Here is a 23,775-nt window from a genome sequence, read left to right as displayed (position 1 = left end):
CTACAAGGATATATATGTATCCCTCTCAGCAGCTCTGTGTAATGGTCAGGGTTTGGTTGGTAAACTTTAGCCTGGGGGCAGGATAATATCACAGGTCTATTAGTAACGGCCCAACGTAAAGGTGCGTTCACGTGTGGCTCTTTTGCTGAGCAAAATCCGTATCATTTCTTCAATTAAAAGAGTGAAATCCGCTGCAGATCTGGGTCAAAACTCACACCATATACTGTGGATTGTCATGCAGATTTGGGGTGGACCTGCATCAAAATCTGCCATGTGTGAACGGACCCAAAGAGTGGAAACACACAGTACAATTGGCGACATAAAATACTGGCATAATTACATGGTGACTGGCCGCAGTCGGTGGGCACGGTCTGGTGGTGTGTGACCGGCCACAATGTGTCCTTGCATCCTTAGTTATCTATTTAGCTGGAAATAAAGCCCCAGAACCAACCTTAATACATAAATACAGTACCAGAACCAAGGTCATAACATAATTAACGCCTTCCCTCCCCATGACGTAAGGGTACGTCCTGGCAGCGGGGTACTTACCGCAAAATGACGTACCCTTACATCATAGGAATACGTCATCAGTCATGATCTCGCTCTATCCCGCAGCGGGAACCGGCTGCCGATGCGCCCCCGCTGTTAACCCCTTCTGTGCCGCGATCTATGTAGATTGCGGCATGGGAAGGGTTCACAGAGGGAGTGCACGATATAATCGCAGAGAGCCCGGCCTGTTGCCATGGCAGCAGGACGCCAGATACCGGTGTCCTCTATTTCCAGAGCTTTGATTGCCGTATAAGCGATATGGCATGACATGGCAGGGCAGTAGCCCTGCCATGCCTTATCACAGCGATCATCAGTGCTGTGCTGTAAGTGCCCAGAGGGACACAAATTGTGAAAAAAAAAAATGTAAAAAAGTATAAAAAAAGGTAAAAAAAAATCAAAATGGCACATATTTAGTATCGACACGTCCGTACCGGTGTGTACAAAAAGTTGAATACGCTTTTTATATTGGACGACAAAAAGCGTAAAAAAAACCCGCAAAAAGCAGAGGCAAAATGCAAATTTTTAGCATTTTGCCTCCCAAAAATGCAATAAAACTGATCAAAAAAGCTGTATATTCCCCAAAGTGGCACCGATAAAAACTACAGTTTGCCACGCAAAAAACAAGCCCTCATACAGTGACGTTGATGGATAAATAAAGGAGTTACGAGGGGGGGGGGGGGGCGAAAATGGAAGAAAAAAAAAGGGAGCCGCGTCATGAAGGGGTTAAGCGTCTTGCGGTACTCCAGACAATTAAAGACGCATCTCTCGTGAGACTCGCTGTACTCCTTTAAAGTTAGGTGGGCAGGGCACAATGTTCACTCCGTGTTCTCTACTTCCTCCAGGGGGGTTAGCATTCTTGTTCATCATTCTATTCCGTTTGTGACTTTTGCGCAGAGGATAGACGCAGAGGGCTGTTTTGTCTGCCTTCACTGTAAAATATTTCACTATGTTTGCCTACTTGTCTCAATATACCTTCCACCTCCTTATAGCAATGTGGTTATGTGACAGATTCTGGGCTTTATAGCGGAGACGCCAGATGTCCTGATACTGGGAGACTTTAATTCAGTAATTGACCCCCATTTGGATAGACTACGCTCACAGGGACCACCAGACGGAGGAGGTTTGACTCCGCTGGGTTGCTTACTGGGGGAGACACTTCTACTAGACGTGTAGCGTACCAGGAACATGGATGTCAGATACTACTCATGCCATTCCAGTACATATCAGACTCTAACCAATTGACTTGGCAATTGACAAAACTCTGCTATATGAGGGCGTACAATTGGTCTGATGCCTTCCTAGGGTATTGTCTGACCACTCCCCAGTGCAAGTTGTTGTGCGACATTCTGGAAGTGGTGCGCCTATGTGTCCCTTGTGGAGGTTTAATGCGTACTGGCTCAATATAATAGGACACCAAGACCTGGGAGAAACCCTGAAGGAATACTTTGAGTTAAACGCAGGCTTTGCAACTATTACTGTACAATGGGAAGCGATGAAAGCCTATCACAGGGGTATTCTACAGCGAGTGACACAGATGAAAAGGAATAAGCAAAAAAAAAACAAAAAAGATCCAGCGCTCCAGAGGAATGCCTATTATACTATATAAATGATAGGTCTCTTAGATATTTCCAAAACAAGCACTAACTTTTATTAACAGATATGTCCGACGCGTTTCGTCGCCTAAAAGCGACTTTTTCAAGTGACATATACACATATATCTTCTCCTTATATACATATGTTAAACCTTACCCACCCAATCATCTCTGCATATCCTCTGCATGGCCTCCTGAAGCGCCGGGTCCTGACTTCCGGTGCACGGAAGGTTACCTGAAGGACTTCCGGTTCACGGTTACTGCTTCCGGGTTGCCACCATGGATATGCTATCTCAACAAAGTGACGTACGGACGTACCGGTCACGTGACTGTACTAGCCACATGATCGCACACCGTCCTAACGTCATCACGTTCAGGATGCATCTGTATGATGCTTTTCTAGGGGGTGCGTTCCCATAGTAATGGGACGCATTCCCCCGACATATATCGGAACCATGAATATGTTTTCTCAGCAATATGACGCGCGGACGTGCCGGTCACGTGACTGTACTGGTCACATGATCGCAACACCGTCCTGACGTCATCACGCTCGGAATGCATCTGTGTGATGCTTCTATAGGAGGTGCGTTCCCATGGTAATGGAACGCATCCCTCCGGCATACAGCGGAACCTTCACTGTGTTGCTGTCATGTTTTATGCACATAAAAAATGTGCCTAAAACTATATAAATAGATCAATTTTGCATATCTCCTTAACAACATTATAAGTTTACAACAAACTCAATCACTTATTTCTTGTATACTACATTATTAACCCAATAAATACCCATTACTATCAATGCATTCCCATTACTTTAAAAATATATATATATAAATATAGGTCATTCTAATAATAGCATATATATCATATCATAATACCAATCAAAATCATATATATCATAAATATCATAAAACTATATCATCACATTAAAAAACTTCAATAGATACTTTCTAAACTATAATCCCATCCATATATCTATGGATGGGTACATCCCAGTTGTCAATAAAAAAACCTTTAAAAACTAATAAATACATAAATACATAGAAAAAATGGGAAAAAATAGAAAAAAGGGGGGGCCCTGATTAAAATTTCTCTAACACTTCATTGAGACCATGCGGGACAAGGGAATTTAACTTAAATATCCAAAACATCTCCTTGGTACGTAAATTTCTAATAGACCGTAAGGAGATGCTCTCCAGGGGGGTAACCTTCAAGCCTGCGGGATCACAATTATGGTGTATTTTAAAATGCCTAGAGACGCTGTGTTGCATAAAACCCTTCCTTATGTTGCTTTTATGCCTTGAGATTCGTGCTCTCAACATATTAAGGGTTCTCCCCACATACTTTTTGTGACAAGGACATTCCAAAAGGTATATAACATTTTTGGATCTACATGTAAGGTGTTGCCTTATCTGGATTTCCTCCCCATCCTGACCTATTATTTTTCTAATTTCATGTGCGATGTGTATGCAACTCTTGCACCTCTTCTTACCACATTTATATACTCCTTTTTGCCCTTCTTTCCCTTCTTGCTCTTCTTTAACTCTGTTTTCTTTTTTCGGGCGGGATGGGGCCAACATATTCTTAAGGGTCCTATTTTTTCTAAAAATGCATTTAGGATTTTGATCTATACAATTTCCCAAAAAAGGGTCATTCTTTAATATACCCCAATTTTTCTTAATTATTGCCTTAATTTCCTTATGTTGTGAACTATACTTTGTAATGAACGTGGTCTTTTGAGATCCATTCTTCTGAATCCCCTCTTTATCTTTTTTCTGTTCTTTTCTTTTTGATATCTCACATACAGATGAAAAGGAGACCTAGAAAGCGGGGTCAAGAACTAAGAAAGCAGCTGACAGATAGAGGGGCCAGGTTTGTGGAGATGGGTACAGTAGAGGCGATTGAGCATTGGAAGGCAGCCCAGGAACAAGTGACTCTGTATACCTTAGAGACTGCAGCACATAAGCGTAAATTTAAAAAACAGGCTTATTTTGAGGCGGGTGAACGGGCCGGACATATGCTAGCAGTAGTTTGACAGGCACAGAGAAGTCCCGAAAGAACAAATCATGCAGTACTTGGCAGATATAGAATTGCCAAGCTTGACTGCTGAACATAGGGAATTTCTAGATTCTCCTGTGGGGTTGGGGGAGCTGAAGGAAGCCTTAGAATCAATGCAGAATAATAAGTCACCAGGGGACAACGGCCTTCCAGTTGAGTTGTACAAAAAATATGCGGGGCTACTATTACCAAAATTACTGGAGGTAGTATTAGAAGTGGAGTGACAGACAGAATTACCAGCATCAATGCGGAACACAGTAACAACGATTATCAGAAAACCGGGGAAAGCCCCATTGCTGCCAGAATCATAAAGACCTATCTCGTAGTTAAATGTGAATGTAAAGCTCCTATCAGAAGTCTTGGCTAATAGACTCTCACAAGTGGTCATGACTCTTATCCATCCAGATCAGAGTGGATTTATCCCGGCTCGATCCACGGCAATTAATATAAGGAGACTACATCTTACTCTTCAGTTGCCAGTGGACAATATGGGGCAGAGAATAATATGCTCGTTAGACGCTGCTAAAGCATTCAGCGGTGTGGAATGGCCCTTTCTATGGGAAGTATTGGAGAAGATGGGCTTGGTTAGTCCTTCATGAGACTCATAAAGCAGAGGAACAAGGCAAGGTTGTCCACTTTTCCGCTCCTCTTTGCATTGGTGATTGAACCCCGCGCCAGTGTTCTGAGATCTTGCCCTAAGTTGATAAGGTTTAGAAGAGGGCAATTGGAGGAAAAAGTGGCACTATATGCAGATGATTTGCTTCTATTTCTGGGTGATGGTAAATTGTTGGATGTTGCAATGTCTCTGATCAGACAATACAGTTTGTTTTCTGGTCTGACAATTAATTGGAGCAAATCTGATATACTGCCAGTAGATGACCCTAATCTAGAGGTGGAGGAAAATAGGACCTCTATGCAATGCAAGTCTGTTGTTATGTACTTGGGAGTCAAAGTCTCAAGGAACGTCTTGGAATATGGAAAATTGAATCTAGACCCCTTATTGGTGAAATTTAGGAAAAAACATTGTGTCCGGTATAAACTTCCCGTAACGATAATAGGAAAAGTGAACATCATTAAGATGGTTTGGATGCCGCAATTGCTGTATCTACTTCATAACTCGTCTCACTGGCTTACGCAGAGTCTCTTCTATAGGGTCAGACGACTGTTTAGAGACTTGATTTTGAAAGAGAAAGGGCCTAGAATTAGATTGGAGACACTATGTAATCCTAAGGGGGAGGGGGGACTTGCACTGCTTAATCCTACATAATTTTTTCTGGCATCGCAAATACAACACTTCAAGGGATGGAAATCAGAGGATACTAGTGATTGGAGTTTTCGACTCCCAAAAATCTATTTTAGTAATGCACATCTGTTTGAGTCCCTAGAGAGTCTTAAATTCCGCTGTAACACCCAGAATTTTCCAACTTTAGTTCTTATGTATAAGATTTGGTGGAAGGTTAGAGAGATAATGGGAGTCAAGGGCTCTACGCACTACACTCCTATCTGGGACAATCCGAAGTTACAGGAGTTAGAAAAGCCGGAGGGCTTTCAAGGGTGGAAAGATAGAGAGATTAGACGATTGTCCCAGATAGTGACTGGGGCAAATATAAAATCCTTTGAGCAGCCGAGAGATGAATATGGTCTGCCGCACATGCAATTTTTTAAGTATCTACAACTCGCACACCTTTCAGATGGAGAAGGGCCTGGATGACCTAGAATTTGGAAAATTCCTACCAGCAGAGATTATAGGTGGATCAACCATTACAAGGGGGAAGATATCACACATATATTCCTATATACAGATTAATTTGTTCCATCCTCTGGCAACAAGGAGCAAATGGGAGGAAGATATAGGTGCTATTGAAGAATCACTGTGGGAGGAAATATCACAGATGACTCCCAAGCTGTCTCTGAGTGAGTCCCATGGATCACAAATATATTTGTTACATAGAGTGTATCGCACTCCAGCGTTCCTATACGGTATGGGTCTGAGAGACACCCCTCTGTGTAATAGATGCAAGATCCACACAGCAGCCTTATACATATGATGTGGCGCTGTCCAAAACTACAAAAATATTGGTCCGAGGTATGCAGTCTGATCCATAGTGTGTATGTACATTAGAATTTACCCCGCTGGTAGGCGTTCTGGGTTATGTGAATGAGAAACTGTCAGTAGCTAGACTACTTTACTTATCTGCTTAGAGGTGAGTGCTTAATGTTCATTGGAACAGTTGTGTTCTGGGAGAGGGGAGGAATTAGAGGGGCAGGGAAGGAAGAGGGAGTTTACGGTACTAAAAATTTGCATCGCAGGTAACAAGTGAATAATGTGGAATACAACAACTCTACAAGCGGCTCCATCATCCTTCCATATTACCCAAATAGTCCCTATAATCCTCCAAGGTCCTGAAAACAGTCCCCATCATCTCTCTCATAGGCTCACAACGTCACCTCACTTCTTTTCCATGGACTGTGCTGCAAGTTAGTTTCATGACCCTTTTTCAGATCCCCCAGGATACCCATGTTATTGATGGAAGTCAGAATTAGTTCCTTGTAAGTCCCGATTCACTTCTGTAGTTTTTGGTGATGTTTTCTACACTGACAATCTCTTGGTCTTTAAGTGAGCTGCAAACCAAGCAACTTCGCCAAGTGAGCTATTCTCAGTTACTTGCTCTGTCAGGACCCGTGTTTACATGGGCTGACAGTTGTCCGTAATGGCTCTTTTCAGTGTTTACTCTAGCGGCTGTCAGCCTGTATAAAAGCACCCTTAGATGATAATTAGATTTTGCTACATGACTTGTTATTAGATACTGATATTTTATAACATTTCTATACATTTGTAAGTTTTTTAGTATTAAAGAATCTGCTTTATTCTTGGCAGGTGACGGTACCGGGAGCTCAGAGGGACGTCTGATATCTGCAGATTGTAAAGCAGAGGATTGTGGTATCACACAAGATACATATGAGGAACCTGCCATTATCCCAGATATTTCCTCAGCCCTTTACAGCAAAGATACATCTTCTGATCCTCTTGTACAGGTCCCGTCTTCTGGTCCATCACAGGCCGATAAGCAGGAGAAATGTCACAGAACAGGACAACATCAAAGTGCTCACACAGGGGAGAAGTCATGTTCATGTTCAGAATGTGGCAAATGTTTTACAGGGAAATCACATCTTGTCACACATCAGAGAACTCACACAGGAGAGAAGCCGTTTTCTTGTTCTGAATGTGGGAAATGTTTTGCAGTGCAATCATACCTTGTTATACATCAGAGAAGTCACACAGGAGAGAAGCCGTTTTCTTGTTCTGAATGTGGGAAATGTTTTAGTTATAAATCAGGTGTTGTTACACATCAGAGAACTCACACAGGAGAAAAGCCGTTTTCTTGTTCTGAATGTGGGAAATGTTTTGCAGGGCGATCAAGCCTTGTTATACATCAGAGAATTCACACAGGAGAGAAGCCGTTTTCTTGTTCTGAATGTGGGAAATGTTTTAAAGATAAATCAGGTGTTGTTACACATCAGAGAACTCACACAGGAGAAAAGCCGTTTTCTTGTTCAGAATGCGGGAAATGTTATGCACAGAAAGTAGCGCTAGTTAAGCATCAGAGAAGTCACACAAAAGAGAAGCCGGTTTCTTGTTCAAAATGTGGAAAATGTTTTTATTACTAAATACTTTTAATACAACATCAAGAATCTCACACAGGAGAGAAGCCGTTTTCTTGTTCAGAAGGTGGGAAATATTTTAGATATAAATCTTGTATTGTTAGACATCAGAGAGTTCACACAGGAGAGAAGCGGTTTTTTTGTTCAGAATGTGGGAAACGTTTTGCAGTGCAATCAAGCCTTGTTAGACATCAGAGAATTCACACAGGAGAGAAGCCTTTTTCTTGTTCAGAATGCGGGAAATGTTTTGTAAGGAAAGTCAACGTTAGCTCAGTATCAGAGAAGTCACACAGGAGAGAAGCCGGTTTCTTGTTCAAAATGTGGAAAATGTTTTTATTACTAAATACTTTTAATACAACATCAAGAATCTCACACAGGAGAAGCTGTTTTCTTGTTCAGAATGTGGGAAATATTTTAGATATAAATCATGTATTGTTAGACATCAGAGAGTTCACACAGGAGAGAAGCCGTTTTCTTGTTCAGAATGCGGGAAATGTTTTGCACAGAAAATATCGCTAGATCGGCATCAGAGAAGTCACACAGGAGAGAATCCATTTTCTTGTTCAGAATGTGGGAAATGCTTTGCAAAGAAAGTCAACGTTAGCTCAGCATCAGAGAATTCACACAGGAGAGAAGCCTTTTTCTTGATCAGAATGTGGGTAATGTTTTGCACAAAAATCAATGTTAGCAAAGCATCAGAGAACTCGCACAGGAGAGAAGCCGGTTTCTTGTTCTGAATGTGGGAAATGTTTTGTAAGGAAATCAGTCCTTGTTTCACATCAGAGAATTCACACAGGAGAAAAGCCCTTTTCCTTGTTCAGAATGCGGGAAATGTTTTGTACAGAAAATATCGCTAGATCGGCATCAGAGAAGTCACACAGGAGGGAAGCCATTTTCTTGTTCAGAGTGTGGGAAATGTTTCGCAAGCAAAATAAACCTTGTTAGACCTCAGAAAATTCACACAGGAGAGAAGCCATTTTCTTGTTCTGAATGCGGGAAATGTTTTGCAAAGAAAGTATCGCTAGTTCAGCATCAGAGAAGTCACACAGGAGAGAAGCCATTTTCTTGTTCTGAATGCGGGAAATGTTTTGCAAAGAAAGTATCGCTAGTTCAGCATCAGAGAAGTCACACAGGAGAGAAGCCATTTTCTTGTTCTGAATGCGGGAAATGTTTTGCAAAGAAAGTATCGCTAGTTCAGCATCAGAGAAGTCACACAGGAGAGAAGCCGTTTTCTTATTCTGAATGTGGGGAATGTTGTACACAGAAATCAGACCTTGTCAGACATCAGAGAATTAACACAGGAGAAAAGCTGTTTTCTTGTTCACAATGTGTGAAATGTCGTAGATCTAAACGATGTATTGTTAGGCATCAGAGAAGTCACACAGCAGAGAAACCATTTTTTCAAAACCTGTTGTCAAACCATACAAAAAAGGTAAAAAGTAAAATGACATGTCATACAGAAGTAAAGGGAAGCAGTTTAGAGCAATAAGTGATAAATAAAAAATGTATGTAATTACTGATAATTATCTGTTATCCGGAAACAAATAGCATCCAGATATCCCACCTTTATATCAGCCGTGTACATAGAATATTTCACACTGATACATATAACTGCGTCTCTAAACTTGTTTCTAACTGTTCATAAAAGTCTACTTGTATAACTTACATGTTTGTATTTGGGCCGATCTTTCTTCTTCCTTTAGGTGATGTTTCCTCAGAACTGATGGAGATGAGGGAGAGCTGGTAGCCATTAGGCTTCATTCACACAAACGTATATCGGCCGCGTTTTCACGGGCGGACGTTATACGTGACCATCTGAGGCTTCAGTTTCCAATGGCTATTATGCACATTACAGACGGTCATTTTTACGCCGGCCGGGAAAGATAGTTCTGGACCTATCTTTTCTGGCTGGAATACGCCGGACGCCCCCATAGACTCCTATGGGGCCGTAAAAAAAGGTAGATGTAGATAGTTTAGCAGTGTCTCTGCTAAACTCTCTCCCCCTTCCCTACCCCTCTCCACACCTTGCTGGCTGTTGGCAAAGGGAAGGGGCAAGACTAGGCAGGAAAATAGCACACTAGCTCCCGCCCCCTTCCATTGCCGGCAGCCTGCAAGGGGCAGAGAGAGGTAGGGAGTTTAGCAGAGCTAAACTCTCTCCCTCCGCTGGTTGTATTCCATGTATATGCCGCACCCAGGCTTCTCTGAATGGGCACATAAACGGGAGGTGCAGCCGTGATATGGTCACGGCTGCCTATCATTCATGCGATTTTCGGCTGCACTGTGGCCATGACATGGCCAGACAAAAACCTCAGCGCCCGTGTGAAAGAGGCCCTATGTGTTTAAGTAGTTAGGGGAGAATCACACTGCGAATCCTGGTTTTTGTGGAATTTGTTAGGACAATTTTTGGTTTTGAGAATGATCCTTTCATAGATGATAATAGTAAGAACCGTATTCCACCACTGAGCCCAGCAAGGGCGTCTCCCCTCCATCTCATCACTATAGGGTCATATACTAGGAAGAGTCGCACACAGTAATATACAGCTGTGATCACATGGGAAAGGTTCTACAACTTCAGTGTAACATATCAGACTTTATTTATACAGGACTATACAACTTGGGGCGCACAGCCCGATAACTCATGTAGCGAAGGTTTACTTTGCCAATCACTTCCAAAAGAGGGAGGATTAACCCTCTAATGGCTATAATTAGAGATGAGCGAGCAAACTCGCTAAGGCAAATTACTCGAGCGAGTTTTGCCATTTTCGAGTACATGCCCGCTCGTCTCAAAGGATTCTGAGGCCGGCGGGGGGAGAGCGGGGAGGAACGGGGGGGAAGATCTCTCTCTTCCCCCTGCTCCCCCATGCTCACTCTCGCAACTCATCGCACACCCCCGCCACCCCCCAAGTCTTTTGAGACGAGCGGGCGTGTATTCGGAAATGGCAATACTCGCTCGAGTAATCTGCCTTAGTGAGTACGCTCGCTCATCTCTAGCTATAATGTATAAAGTAGAAGTATTGAATTATTGGTTTTGGATGCAATGCTGTGATGTGCCTTTCAGGTTCTTTGTACATTATAGGCATTACAGAGGTAAATTTCCCTCTTGGGGAGGTGATTGGCACAGGAAACCTTTAGTACTTGATTATGGAGTTGTGTGCCCGGGTTCCGTTAGCCCTGAATTCCAAGTCTGATCTTATGTATTTGTACTGACAATATCCGCCCGATCTCAGATTTACATTTTCACTTCCTGAGTTGCTTGAATGTAAATGTTTGCACCCTGATATGGACTATTGTGCCGGACCGGCTCTTCAACGTTACAACATATGTATAAAACTCTTGGCTCACAGCCATGACTAAGAGCTCAGCTAAGGCATAGGTGGTTGGTCTAAATGGGTTGTGCACCCCAAGTTTTAATCCTGTATATATAAAGTCTGATATTTTACACTGAAGCTGATAAATGTTTTCCATGTGATTTATATGGCCCGAGAACTGGTTTGGCGTCCTTTCCATCTCTATGCATTGGATGCATTGTCGAGGCTGATTACTATGATCAAAAGCTTTGTATAATTTAATACAGGTACGATGCCACTGCTGCTCATCAGGAAAACCACAGAAACTCCAAACGGGTGTGACTAGCTGGAGAGGACCAGATTACCAGCATAAAATCAGCATCCATATCTTGTGTCTGACATTATGATGTGGGAGTCTGCTCATTGACCACGCTTCTCTTTTCTCCTATAATCCTGGAAATTTTGCTAAACAGAGAAAAGTGGTCTTATTTTCACACATTTTAGCCTAAAATTCCACCCCGATGCTGTTTCTAGCATTTGTTATGGAAGCCTAAGATGGAAATACATAGTATGAATGAACATGCAGTGAGCATGGAAGCCTTACCCTCACAGCTCTGCCCTTTCATAACCTAGTATAAATTGGCACTTTCCGTTAGACCGTGAATAGGTGTTTGCTCGTTCCCCCAGGTACTGCAGTCTCAGGGCTTTTCCTAATTCACTAAGCTCAGTCCTTGCTACACGCTCCCCTAGATGCTGAGGCACCTCAATAGTAAGACAGTGTCTGGCAGCCCATCAGAGTGCCGTTGGGTGATGATAAGAAGCTGATGAGCACCACTGGCAGTAATTTGGACAGTAGCATCTTTGTAGAATGTAGAGATTCACTAAGAAGGACATTTTTAAAATTACCCGGCTGCTACAAATGTGCACAAACCACCATAAGTGTGCGATCGTGATACATCATCCAAATAGCAGAACTGTTGTAATTATTCCCATCACTATTCTAAGATAAAATGTTGAAATCATCCCAGTGATTTATCTATTGTTCCCTGTTATCAGCTATTTCAGAATGAGGAGAAGATGACTGTAGTGGGGTAACAAACAAACTTCTATCTCCACATATATGTGTGATTGATAATCTAGGGTAGACCATGGAAAAGTGGCCCGGCACCACACCCTTATGAAAGCTGTCTAAAAGAAAATCTGTCTTTGTTGCCCGTAGCAACCAATCACAGCACAAGCTTTCATTTTACCTCAGTAGCTTACCAACCAATCACAGCGCAGCTTTCATTTCTTATACTGCTGAGGTAAAATGAAAGCTGCGCTGCAAACCAATGCTACGGGCAACAGCGGCAGATTGTATTTTAGACAGCTTTCATATATTTTATCTACAGTGGTTGTTGGAGCTTTAAACACGACCGGCACAATGGTGCCTCATACCGTCGTACCGATTATTGGTGATGGTGCTTGCCGTAGAGCAATATCCTATACTTTGTATGATACTCATGGCCAGAGAGGTGCGTGAGGAGATATTGGAGTACATGGTGAATCGCTGGGATGACTTCACCATTTTATCTCATGATAGTGATATGAAGAATTAGAACAGTTCTGCAGACTATTGTGCTGATATGCTGTGACTGCACACTTATGGGGGGTTTGTGAATTAGTAGCAGCTGGGAAAATATTTAGCTCAGTGCTTGAAGTCTATCACAGTGGAAAGTTGTGTGGAAAATTCGGAGGTGAAGGTAATCCTGTAAACAGACTGCCTTTTATTTCTTCGCGAGATCTTTCTAGCAGACATTTTCATGTTTTCCTGCCCTATAAAGCTCTGTCGATCACACTACCTGTTCCTCAGCTTGAAAGTACTTCTAATTCTGGGAAAACTACTAAAAACCGCTGAGCTAGATTTACTGATGCGATCAGAAGAAGAAGACAGATCAACGAAGTCGCTACTAAGTGCACAAAAAGAAAAAAGAAAGTTCAGTTTGCTGCAGAGAAAGCTTACCAACAAACGGATCCACAGGTTCATAGAGCTGCTGCTGAATTAGTAGCAGCTGGGAAAATATTTAGCTCAGTGCTTGAAGTCTATCACAGTGGAAAGTTGTATTGAAGGTTCGGAGTTGAAGGTAATCCCGTAAACAGACTTGTGTTTACTTCTTCACAAGATCTTTCTAGCAGACATTTTCATGTTTTCCTGCCTAATGAAGCTGTGTCGATCACACTACCTGTTCCTCAGCTTGAACATATTTCGTATTCTGGGAAAACTGCTAAAAAGCGCAGAGATAGATTTACTGATGTGTTCAGAAGAAGAAGACAGATCAACGAAGTCGCTACTAAGTGCACAAAAAGAAATAAGAAAGTTCAGTTTTATGAATCTGATAAAACTGTTGCTCCAGGAACTATTGTTAAGGACCGTTACACATGACCGGTCACATTAACCTTTCAAGCCTTGGGTTCCAAATCAGTTCATACCTGAATGCATCAGAGAGGCCAAAAACTATGATGTATAGTAATTAGCTCTCACAGATATGTCGAGATGAGCCGCGGCAAGTATATACAGCCCACTCTGCTTAAGGCGCGTACACACTGAAAAGTTTATTGACTGACTATAGTTCTAATACAGAAAATGAATACGTCATTAGTCACGGGCGTTAATCTCATTGGGTTAGAAAAAACATTAGAATCATGCACTGTTTAGTGAGAATATATTTATGTTCTCAAGCTTCAGCGTTATTTCGTCCTCCCTGGTCCTCCCTTTGTTATTCAACTCGCTGTAGTACAGTCAGTTCCCTTGTCCAAGTTTCTCCGCAGGTGTGGGAGGACTTTTCCTGATAAGAACTGTTGTCCAGACTTGGTTCTCATGAAAAAGAACAGAGAGAGACACATCATTACACATTGTACCGAATATACTGCTGTAAAGTTATTTCTGCTTGAATAATTGTTTCACTACACACAAGCTTATTTACATCTTATAATGCTCCATTTTGTATCTAGCGGCCATTTTGAGACAGATTCTTCCATTTTATGAGCCTGTACTTTCTCACTATGACTCATAAATCTGTATATTGTAACACCCTTAGGGCTCAGACCCACTGCTGATAGATTTTTCTGCGATGGGAGACTGAGTGAAAATGAATGACAATGAAAGCAATGATTTTCAATGGTTTCATTCTCATTTGCGATGACTTCACTAAGCCTGGCAGCGCTAAGAAAAATCTGTGCTATCGCCTATTGGTTTTAATAGGGGTGGCGGCAGCAGCGCCAGCTCCATTGAAAATATAGGGAGTACATTGCGCTCCCCTGACACAGCTGTGACAGCTATGACAGCTGTGGAAGATCTACCTCCAGACCCTGCTATACTTGATTTCAGGACAATTTTGGTACCGAACAACTGACTGATCCTACCCTGAAAAATGCTTGTGAAAATGTGTGAGTGGTGAATGGGGTCCCCCAAAATCCTGGGGCTGAGAATCGGTTCTCTCATTTCGCCAGGCATGTTGTTTCGGGTAATAAAAGTTAGAGACTAAGTGATGAAGCAGCTTCTGATCCCAACTTGTTATAGACGCACAGTATTAAACATGGCTCACTCTCATGTCTTAGGAGGCCATTTTGGGGGTCAATAAAACAGGAATGTATTCTGCAGAGAATTTTTGGCCTGTATGTCACCAAGAACTCTTGAATTTTTTGCCAGAGCTTTCCCACATGCCAGCTAACCTCACCTATTGCCCACTTTAAAAGTCCATTAGTTCCTTTACCAACAATCGAGGTACCATTTGACCATATTGCTATGGACACTGTAGGACCATTAGTAAAATCTGCTAGAGGTCACCAGTACATTTTGGTAAAACTAGACTATGCAACTCGGTAGCCAGAGGCGGTTCGACTAAGAAATACATTGTCCAAATGCATTGCGAAGGAATTGTTTTCCATGTTTACTAGAACCGGCATTCCTAAGGAAGTATCAACAGATCAAGGAACACAGTTTATGTCCAAGGTTATGAAAGCGTTATGTAAACTACTAAGAATTCAACAACTATGCACCTCAGTCTATCATCCCCAGATGGATGGTCCAGTAGAACAATTTAATAAAACTCTTAAGAGTATGTTAAGGAAGTGGTTGAGAAGGACGGGCGTGACTGGGATTATTTATTTACCTACTCTTCTCCATTAGAGAAATTACTCAAGCATCCACTGGGTTCTCAAAGTTTTAGTTGTTGTATGGTCGGCACCCACGGGGATTGCTTGATGTGGCTAAAGAAACTTGGGAAACGGAGGTTACCCCTCACAAAAGTGTAATAAAAGATATTTCCGAAATACAAAAAAGGATTTCAAAAGTAATGCTGTCGTGGTTGACCTTTGGGGGGCCACGGCGTGATCAATAGGAATATTTGCATCCTTCCAAATTAATGTTATGAGACTGTGCGCACAGCCTGAAGCAATCACACTGACACAAGTTCAGTATAAGAAGACTTCCTCATTTCTCCTTTATTTGTGGGCGCGTAGCCTCTTTTATAAAGTTTAACATATCTGCCCTTTTGGGCATGCCAAAGATTACATAGATACAACGTATTGATTGATTATTGGATGAGCATATTGAGATTCTTCCTTCATCCGGTCATCTTTTATTGCCCGTCACGTGGTATCAATCCGGAGAGGGCAGTGGGTTGTGTACCACGTGTGGATGGTCCAGTATGATTGGAGGTTATAACAAACTATTATTAGCATAAATTTCCCGTATTATTTGCATAAGTTTCCCGTAAAACTGCTTGTGTTGCTATTATTTGCATAAATTTCCTGTAAACTGCCTATTTTGACTAGTGCGTTAGATAAAAGCGGTAATGTTATAGACTGCGGTTTCGTGTGTCTGACTTATTTTAGCTAATGTCTGTTAGGAATCGGGAAGTGGAGTGTTCCACTTAATGTTATTTACAGTAAAAGTCTGTTAGAGTTTAGAGAGCGGAGAGTTTCATTGTATATATGAGGAAGTGGATATATTTGGTATATAAAAAGATATTTATGTTTAACCAAACACAAGATGGAAAAATACTGTCATAGGTATACAGAAGATACAGAATGCATAATATACGTAAAACTGTCTACTACAGGTCCACTGTCCACTACATATGAAATGTATGTCCACTGTCCCAGAAATATAGATATTCCGTATATCCACTACAATGCCTATTGTGAAAGAACACCTCCTTAGAGCTCAAGAAAACCAAGCAAGGGTTTATAACAGGGATGTGAGAGTTAGACAATTCAGTCCAGGAGACCAGGTACTAGTTTTAATACCCACCGCAGAGAGTGCATTTCTTGCCAAGTGGCAAGGGCCATATGAAATTGTGGAAAAAGTTGGAGAGGTTAACTATAAAGTTCACCAACCCAGTAAAAAGAAACCTTTTCTATGATATCATGTAAACTTACTAAGGCCATGGAGGGAATGCCATTAATTCTCCTTGTTGTATAGTTGAGGCAGCAAGTGGCATTCGGAACGTGATAAAAGCGGAGGGCAGATCAAATCCCAGAAACAACAGGGAAAAGAGTTGTTACAGAAAAACAAAGATTTCTTTACAGACTTGCCCGGCTGACTAATGATCTTGAGCACGAGGTCATTACAGAACCCCACGTAAGAGTAAAAGTAAACCCCTATCGAATTCCCGGAGCCTGCCGTTAGGTAGTTTTGCAAGATAAAAAAAATGATAGAACTAAAGGTAATTGAAGAATCCAGAAGCAAGTGGTCGGGTCCAATAGTCATAGTACCAAAACCCTTAGGGGAGTGGCGGTTCTGTAACGATTATAGAAAACTGACTGAAGTTTCTAAATTTGATGTCTACCCTATGCCTAGAGTAGATAAGGTAAATGAACAATTAGCTCCTGCCCAGTATATTACCACCTTAGACCTCACCAAAGACTATTGTCAAATTACCATGCTACTGGGGTCTGTCTATACTTTTACTACAGGAATGTTACTGGGGTATGCCTATAGCTTTGCTACAGAAATGTTACAGGGGTCTGCCTATAGTTTTACTACAGAAATGTTAATGGGGTCTGCCTATACCTCTGCTACAGGAATGTTACTAGGGTCTGCCTATACCTTTGCTACAGGAATGTTAGTGGGGTCTGCCTATACTTTTGCTACAGGAATGTTACTGGGGTCTGCCTATACTTCTGCTACAGGAATGTTACAGAGGTCTGCCTATACTTCTGCTACAGGAATGTTACAGGGGTCTGCCTATACTTCTGCTACAGGAATGTTATATGGGTTTGCTATACTTCTGCTACTGGGGTCCGCCTATACTTTTGCTACAGGAATGTTACTGTGGTCTGCCTGTACCTTTGCTACAGACATGTTACTGGGGTCTGCCTATACCTTTGCTACAGGAATGTTACTGGGATATGCCTATACTTCTGCTACAGGAATGCTTCTGGGGTCTGCCTATACTTCTGCTACAGGAATGTTATATGGGTCTGCTATACTTCTGCTACTGGGGTCAGCCTATACTTTTGCTACAGGAATGTTACTGGGGTCTGCCTATACTTTTACTACAGAAATGTTAATGGGGTCTGCCTATACTTCTGCTACAGGAATGTTACTAGGGTCTGCCTATACCTTTGCTACAGAAATGTTAATGGGGTCTGCCTATACTTCTGCTACAGGAATGTTACTGGGGTCCGCCTATACTTTTGCTCTAGGAATGTTACTGGGGTTTGCCTATACTGTGGGTGCACAAAGACTTCCCATCGCGGTGTTTTATCTATCTAGCACAAATACACTGACTGACTAGGGCAGAAATGTGGGCCGAGGACGAAGTCTTTGGTGGGGTGAAACTCTGCCATGTTTGGGCACTCTGATTTCTTCCTGCATAATACCATCTTTGTGCACTGACAGCATAGGCGAGCCCAAGGAACTGAAATACTTCCTCTTGCGGTGTTGAACTATCTGACACCAACACACAATGAATTGTGTGTGGACGCATGGAATTCCCATTGCTGTGTAACTCGTGGCCCCTTGGGTCACACAACATGGAGGCTGGGACCGAGCCTGACCCAGGGCCCACTCACATCGTTCCCACACAGACAATTGCGGGTCGTACCCCGGTCATGGTTTCTTGGTCTGGCTATGCCACCTCCTCCTCCTGCTTTGGGTCAGGGGATCAGCACTGGGCAACATTTATTTTCTCTCGTGTTACCACAGTTATTTGAGACACTGGTTTGGACCAAACAAAAGGAACGTTACTGATTTAATGAGACGTTCACAGCTGTACTCGCATCGGAGTCCGCTTTATGCCCACGATTGCTGAGGGTGTGGGCAGAGGACAAAGTCCTGGGGGAAATGCAACTGCGCCGGGTTTGGCCTGTGGAACTTCTTCCTAGTTCATGCAGTCTTTGGAGCGATGAAAGCAACCATAACTTATTTAATGAGACGTTCACAGCTGTACTAGCATTGGAGTCCGCTTTATGCCCACGATTGCTGAGGGTGTGGGCAGAGGACGAAGTCCTGGGGGAAATGCATCTGCGCCAGGTTTGGCCCGTGGAACTTCTTCCTGGTTCATGCAGTCTTTGGATCGATGAAAGCAACTGTAACTGATTTAATGAGACATTCACAGCTGTACTAGCATCGGAGGCCGCTTTATGCCCACGATTGCTCAGGGTGTGGGCAGAGGCCGAGGTACTCGGCGGAGTGAAAGTCTGCCATGTTTTGGCACTGTAATTGCTTCATGTTTAATACTTTCCTTGGGTTTCATGGCTCGCCTATGCTGTGGGTGCCCAAAGATTTCCCATTCGGTGTTTTAGCTATCTGTCACAAATACACTGAATGACTTGGGTAGGACACAGACGACTTTCCTAGAGCGGTGTTCAGTGATCTGACACCTACACAGAATGAATTGTGTGGGGACACATGGATTTCCCATAGCTATGTAGCTCACGGCACCTTGGGTCACACAAGGTGGAGGCTGGGACCGAGCCTGACCCAGGGCCTGCTCCCGTGCTTCCCACACAAAGTATTGCGGGTCCTACCTCGGTCATGGTTTCTCGGGCTTATTATGCCACCTCCTTCTCCAGCTTGGGGTCTGGGGATCTGCGTTGGTCGGCATGTATTATCTCTCGTGTTACAAATTACTCCAGTTATCCGAGATACAGGATTGGAGCATTCACAGGAAGCGTTAGTGATTTCATGAGACTTTCACAGGGTCACTGTATACCTGTGGTGGTTACTTTTCCAACACTTCCTGCTTCAAACAATCTTTGGTATTCGTATGTGCTGCTGCATTGTGGAGATGTGTAGAAGTGCTGGCACCCGAGTCCCCTTTATGCCCACGTTTGCGGCTCCTGCCAATTTTGTGACGGAGGTGTCACGGGATTGGAATGATGATCGTACGTCAATCTATCATCAATTCTCAATAGCATTGTGGGCTATCGCCCACACTTTCAAGAGGGTCGCTGCCTGGCCTTGCCAACCCTCTGCAGTATGTGCCTCCGGTTCCTCCTCATCGCAGAGACACTTAGAAATAGACATGAGGGTGGTGTAGCTATGAAGCGAGCATGTGGCATGAGGGCAGCTAAACGCTGCGCAGGGAAACTTTTGTGTGCGCTGTCGACGCAGGGTCATGCGGGGGGTTGGGCAGCATGTAACCCGGGAGAAGAGTAAAATAGAATGCCTGACCCTGTACCTCCACAGAGACAGGTGAAATGGCCCCTAATTTTCTTAAATTATAAATCTCCTCCTCCAAATTCTGTTGGAGAGGGGTTTGTGTCGGGGTATGTTGTAGGGGGGATTGACGACAATTCAATCTGCTACCCTGACGAAATTGCCCTCAAAACCAAGGGATTACCAATAATCTGGCGCCATCTCCCTGAGTATTGAGTAAGTCTACCCCCCATTGTGCTGGGTTTATCTGGGTTCAGGTTTAGAGGAAAACCCAGAGCTTTTCCCCTTCCCACCTTTTGGATATGACCACCTACCCGTTTTCCCTTTACTCCTTCCTCTAGGTGGTAATGATTCCCTCCGGGAAGATGAAGTGTTCCTGGGTAGGTAATCTTTCGGGAACCCTTTTTTTCTATTGGCTGCCTTTTCCAAGATCTTGTCTAGGATGGGCCCGAATAAATAATCCCCTTGAAATGGGATTGCGCATAATTTATTTTTAGATATAGTGTCCCCCGACCAGGCTCTAAGCCATAATGCTCACCTGGCTGAATTTCCCAGTCCCACATTCCTTGCCGAAAATATGACGGATTCAGTGGAGGCGTCTGCCATAAAAGCTGTAGCTTTATTAATTAGTAGAATGCATTCCAGGATTTCCTCTTGAGGTCTTTTGTTGAAGATGGGATTCCAAGTGATCTAACCAGAGGTACATGGATCTTGCCACCAAAGTCACCGCTATATTCGCTTCAAGTATAGTGGTCGCCGTTTCCCAGGTGCCCTTTAAGAAACCCTCAATTTTTTGATCCATTGGATCTTTTAATTAGAAACTATCCTCGAAGGGTAACAAGGTCTTCTTAATCAGCTTAACCACCTGAACGTCAACTATGAGAATATTATGCCAAAGTGTAGTATCTTCCGAGGCAAATAATAGCCTTTCTCTAAATTCTTTGTGAATAGCAACGCCTCACTTTAATTTTTTTCACTTGTCCGTGACAATCTTTTTAAGGTTTTCATTGACTGGGAAGCACTTCCTGCACTTAGCACTAAGTCCTCCAAACATTTTGTCTTGCACCGATCTCGTGTGAGGGATATCGACAACTTCCATGGTGTTTCGTACCGCCGTGATCAGCTTGTCTAAATTTTGATTAGAGAATTATTTTTTCTTGCTGTCCTCTATGAAGAAGGGTAACGAGAGCTATGATGATTCATCATCTGACTCATCCATGTTGGAATTCTCTGAGGATAAGATTTCGACAGCCGATGTGCAAGCTCTTTTTCTGGATTGTCCTGGCTGGGGATCCGGGAATTGTTCCACCCGCAATACCTGTACTTCTTCACTGACCATAGCACAAATCCCCTGCAATAAATTCTGCTGTTCGTCTTTAACAATTTTTGCATTGCATTCTGGACAAATTGTTTTTTTGACGCTGTCATCCAGCCTTTTTGAACATAAGGCGCACCTTTTTAAACACTTCTCATCGGTTTTGGTTTTTAATGCTTCCGCCTGCAAACAGGAGAAGCCATTACCCCAATATCTTAGTACAAGATCTGTAGATCTTTTGTCCAAGTGGACCACTCACGCTTGGTGCAATCCCTTTGTCACCTTCTGCACTCTCCATGGTGTCTGAGAGGTGAAGATAGAGCCCAGTAGCTCAGATGGCGTTTAACTTTTGAATTTGACGCCATTTTCAATAGGGAGGCATCTAACTTTATCACGCACGGTGCAGCATCACTGGGAGCCGTCTGCCGCGCCAGTGCTTAGACATCGGGACCTAAGCGCGAGATGCGGTTGCACCTGCCGTGGGTCCCGCGATCTCCAGACCGCTTTCCTCATGCCATGCCTGAATGGAAGCCGGATCCGGACACTGCAGATCCTCCTGCCGCCTGTCACCCCATAAAAGGTTCCGGTCGGCGTTGATGAGGTATTGCCATAGTGTCCCCCGGAATGGAGAACTCCCCTCTGTGTCCCTTGGGACAGGAAGAAACACTGGAGATAGAGGTGGGAGGTGGCCTTAAGCATGTGTGCTGTCAGGATGGACGCTATGGAAAAAAATGTGCACGCTCAAAGACAATTTGCCTGCCATCACAAAAACATTGCACCTCAAGTTTCGTGCCAGAACGACAAAAAGGCAGTACGCCCTTGCTATACGGCCCAATGCAAGGTGCGAAACTACAGTTCTCAACTACCTGCCATAGCTGCTAACATTGCAGCCTATTGGCGTCCGCCACCGTATTTTGCCCAAAACATGGTTCCAGAACTATGTTTTGGCTGAGTTTATATGCGCTGGCCGCATATGCGCTATTTTTCACTCTACCAATTTATTTACACGATGTATTTTCGCCGGCGTTTACGAATCCATTGCAAATCTGCGCCTCTATTGCGAGCGTATATATGCCCGGTCTTAAAAACATGTCGTATATGCACTCATGGGAATAAAGCCTTATGTATATACAGATAGTCCCCGACTTGCGAACATTCGAGTTACGAATTTCGCAAGATACGAACTATCTGTCCTGCACAGTATGATGTAATGCTATGGCATTACATCATACCGTGCAGGGACCGGGCAGGCTTCTATCAAGCCTGATAGAAGCCTGTCCGGTCAGATCGCGGCTGCTAGGCAGCCGGGGACCTCCTGAAAGGCCCTAGGGCTGTCTATGCAGAGCGCCTATCAAGCAGTGCGCTTGATGGGCACTCTGCATAGGCAGCCCTGGGGCCTTTCAGGAGGTCCCCGGCTGCCTAGCAACCGCACAGCGTCCCGCGATCTCATCGTGGGACGCTGTACGGGCCTCCTCAACGTCGAGTGCAGGCTGTTTCTTACAGCGGGCACCCGGCGGCAGCAATTCCGACGAGCCGCGCCACTCGTCAGAACTGTTAACACCGTCAGAGCGGTATTTAAAGTGTTAACAGTTCAGACGAGCGGCGCGGCTCGTCGGAACTGCTGCCGCCGGGTGCCTGCTGTAAGAAACAGCCTGTACCCGACGTTGTATGGAGCGGGATCCACCCGCGATCCCACTCCATACTACCATTTGTTCGACTTGCGAATAAATCGACTTGCGAACAGGCTCCTGGAACGGAACCTGTTCGCATGTCGGGGAGCACCTGTATTATTGTTTTATTCTGTAATTTTGATTTACTTATGTATGTAATTATGTTTTATACTATCTATGTCACCCATGACGTCATGTAAGACCTCTCGGGGGATATTCACATGATTTTGTTTTAGTTTGATCCTTTCTCACTGTAGCTGAGGCATCCATAGCAGCCCCAGTTACAGGGAGAAACATTCCCTGTAGTGACATTAGTCACTGGCAGAGCTGAACAGGGTCTACTACGACCCTGCAGCTCTGCTATAGCAGTGAATCCAGGTGGTCACATGACCCTCGGGCTCGCATGGTGGAAGAAACACTTTCACTTTTAGTACATAGCACTTGTTGAGCAATGTGTACTGAAGAAAGGAGGATGAAGAAAAGAGGGTTAAAACCCACTTCTACCTCTTCCGGGTTATCAGCTGGAGGCCATATTTTTAGAAATTTTTCTTGTTTGTCTGCTAGGATAGAGGTTAATTTTTCGTTTGTTAAGTACCAATCTAGTCTTCGCTTTACTTCTGTGAAATCTAGTGAGGCTTTGCGCCACGATTTGGCGATTACTTGCTTATTGGCTAGAAAGAAAAAGGATATTAGCTTTCTAGAGTCAGAGGGGATACTGTTTATACGTTTATTTAGGAGAGCCTCCCAAGGGTCTCTACGGATGTTATGATTTGTGACTGAATATATTAGAGAGTAGGTTCTAATCTAGAGTCTCTTGACCCGGGGGCATGTCCACCATATGTGAAGCATGTCTCCTGGGACTGAACATCCGCGAAAACAGTCGGGAGATTGTCCAGGAATTGCATGAGCTACACGATCTGGGGTTAGGTACCAGCGGTGTAGTACTTTAAAGGATGTCTCCAGCATTAATATATTTCTGGCGCTGCTGTTGGTG

At 43.5% G+C, this 23,775-nt stretch overlaps 1 protein-coding gene across 6 annotated transcripts in view; it reads left to right on the top strand.

The window, feature by feature from the left end:
* Positions 1–23,775, top strand: part of LOC136627319 (oocyte zinc finger protein XlCOF6-like) — a 232,291-nt gene that overhangs the window by 156,140 nt on the left and 52,376 nt on the right. The window lies entirely within an intron of this gene.

Source organism: Eleutherodactylus coqui, chromosome 5, assembly GCF_035609145.1.
Source record: "Eleutherodactylus coqui strain aEleCoq1 chromosome 5, aEleCoq1.hap1, whole genome shotgun sequence".
NCBI lineage: Eukaryota > Metazoa > Chordata > Amphibia > Anura > Eleutherodactylidae > Eleutherodactylus > Eleutherodactylus coqui.
This window is presented reverse-complemented; position numbering and strand designations above follow the sequence as displayed.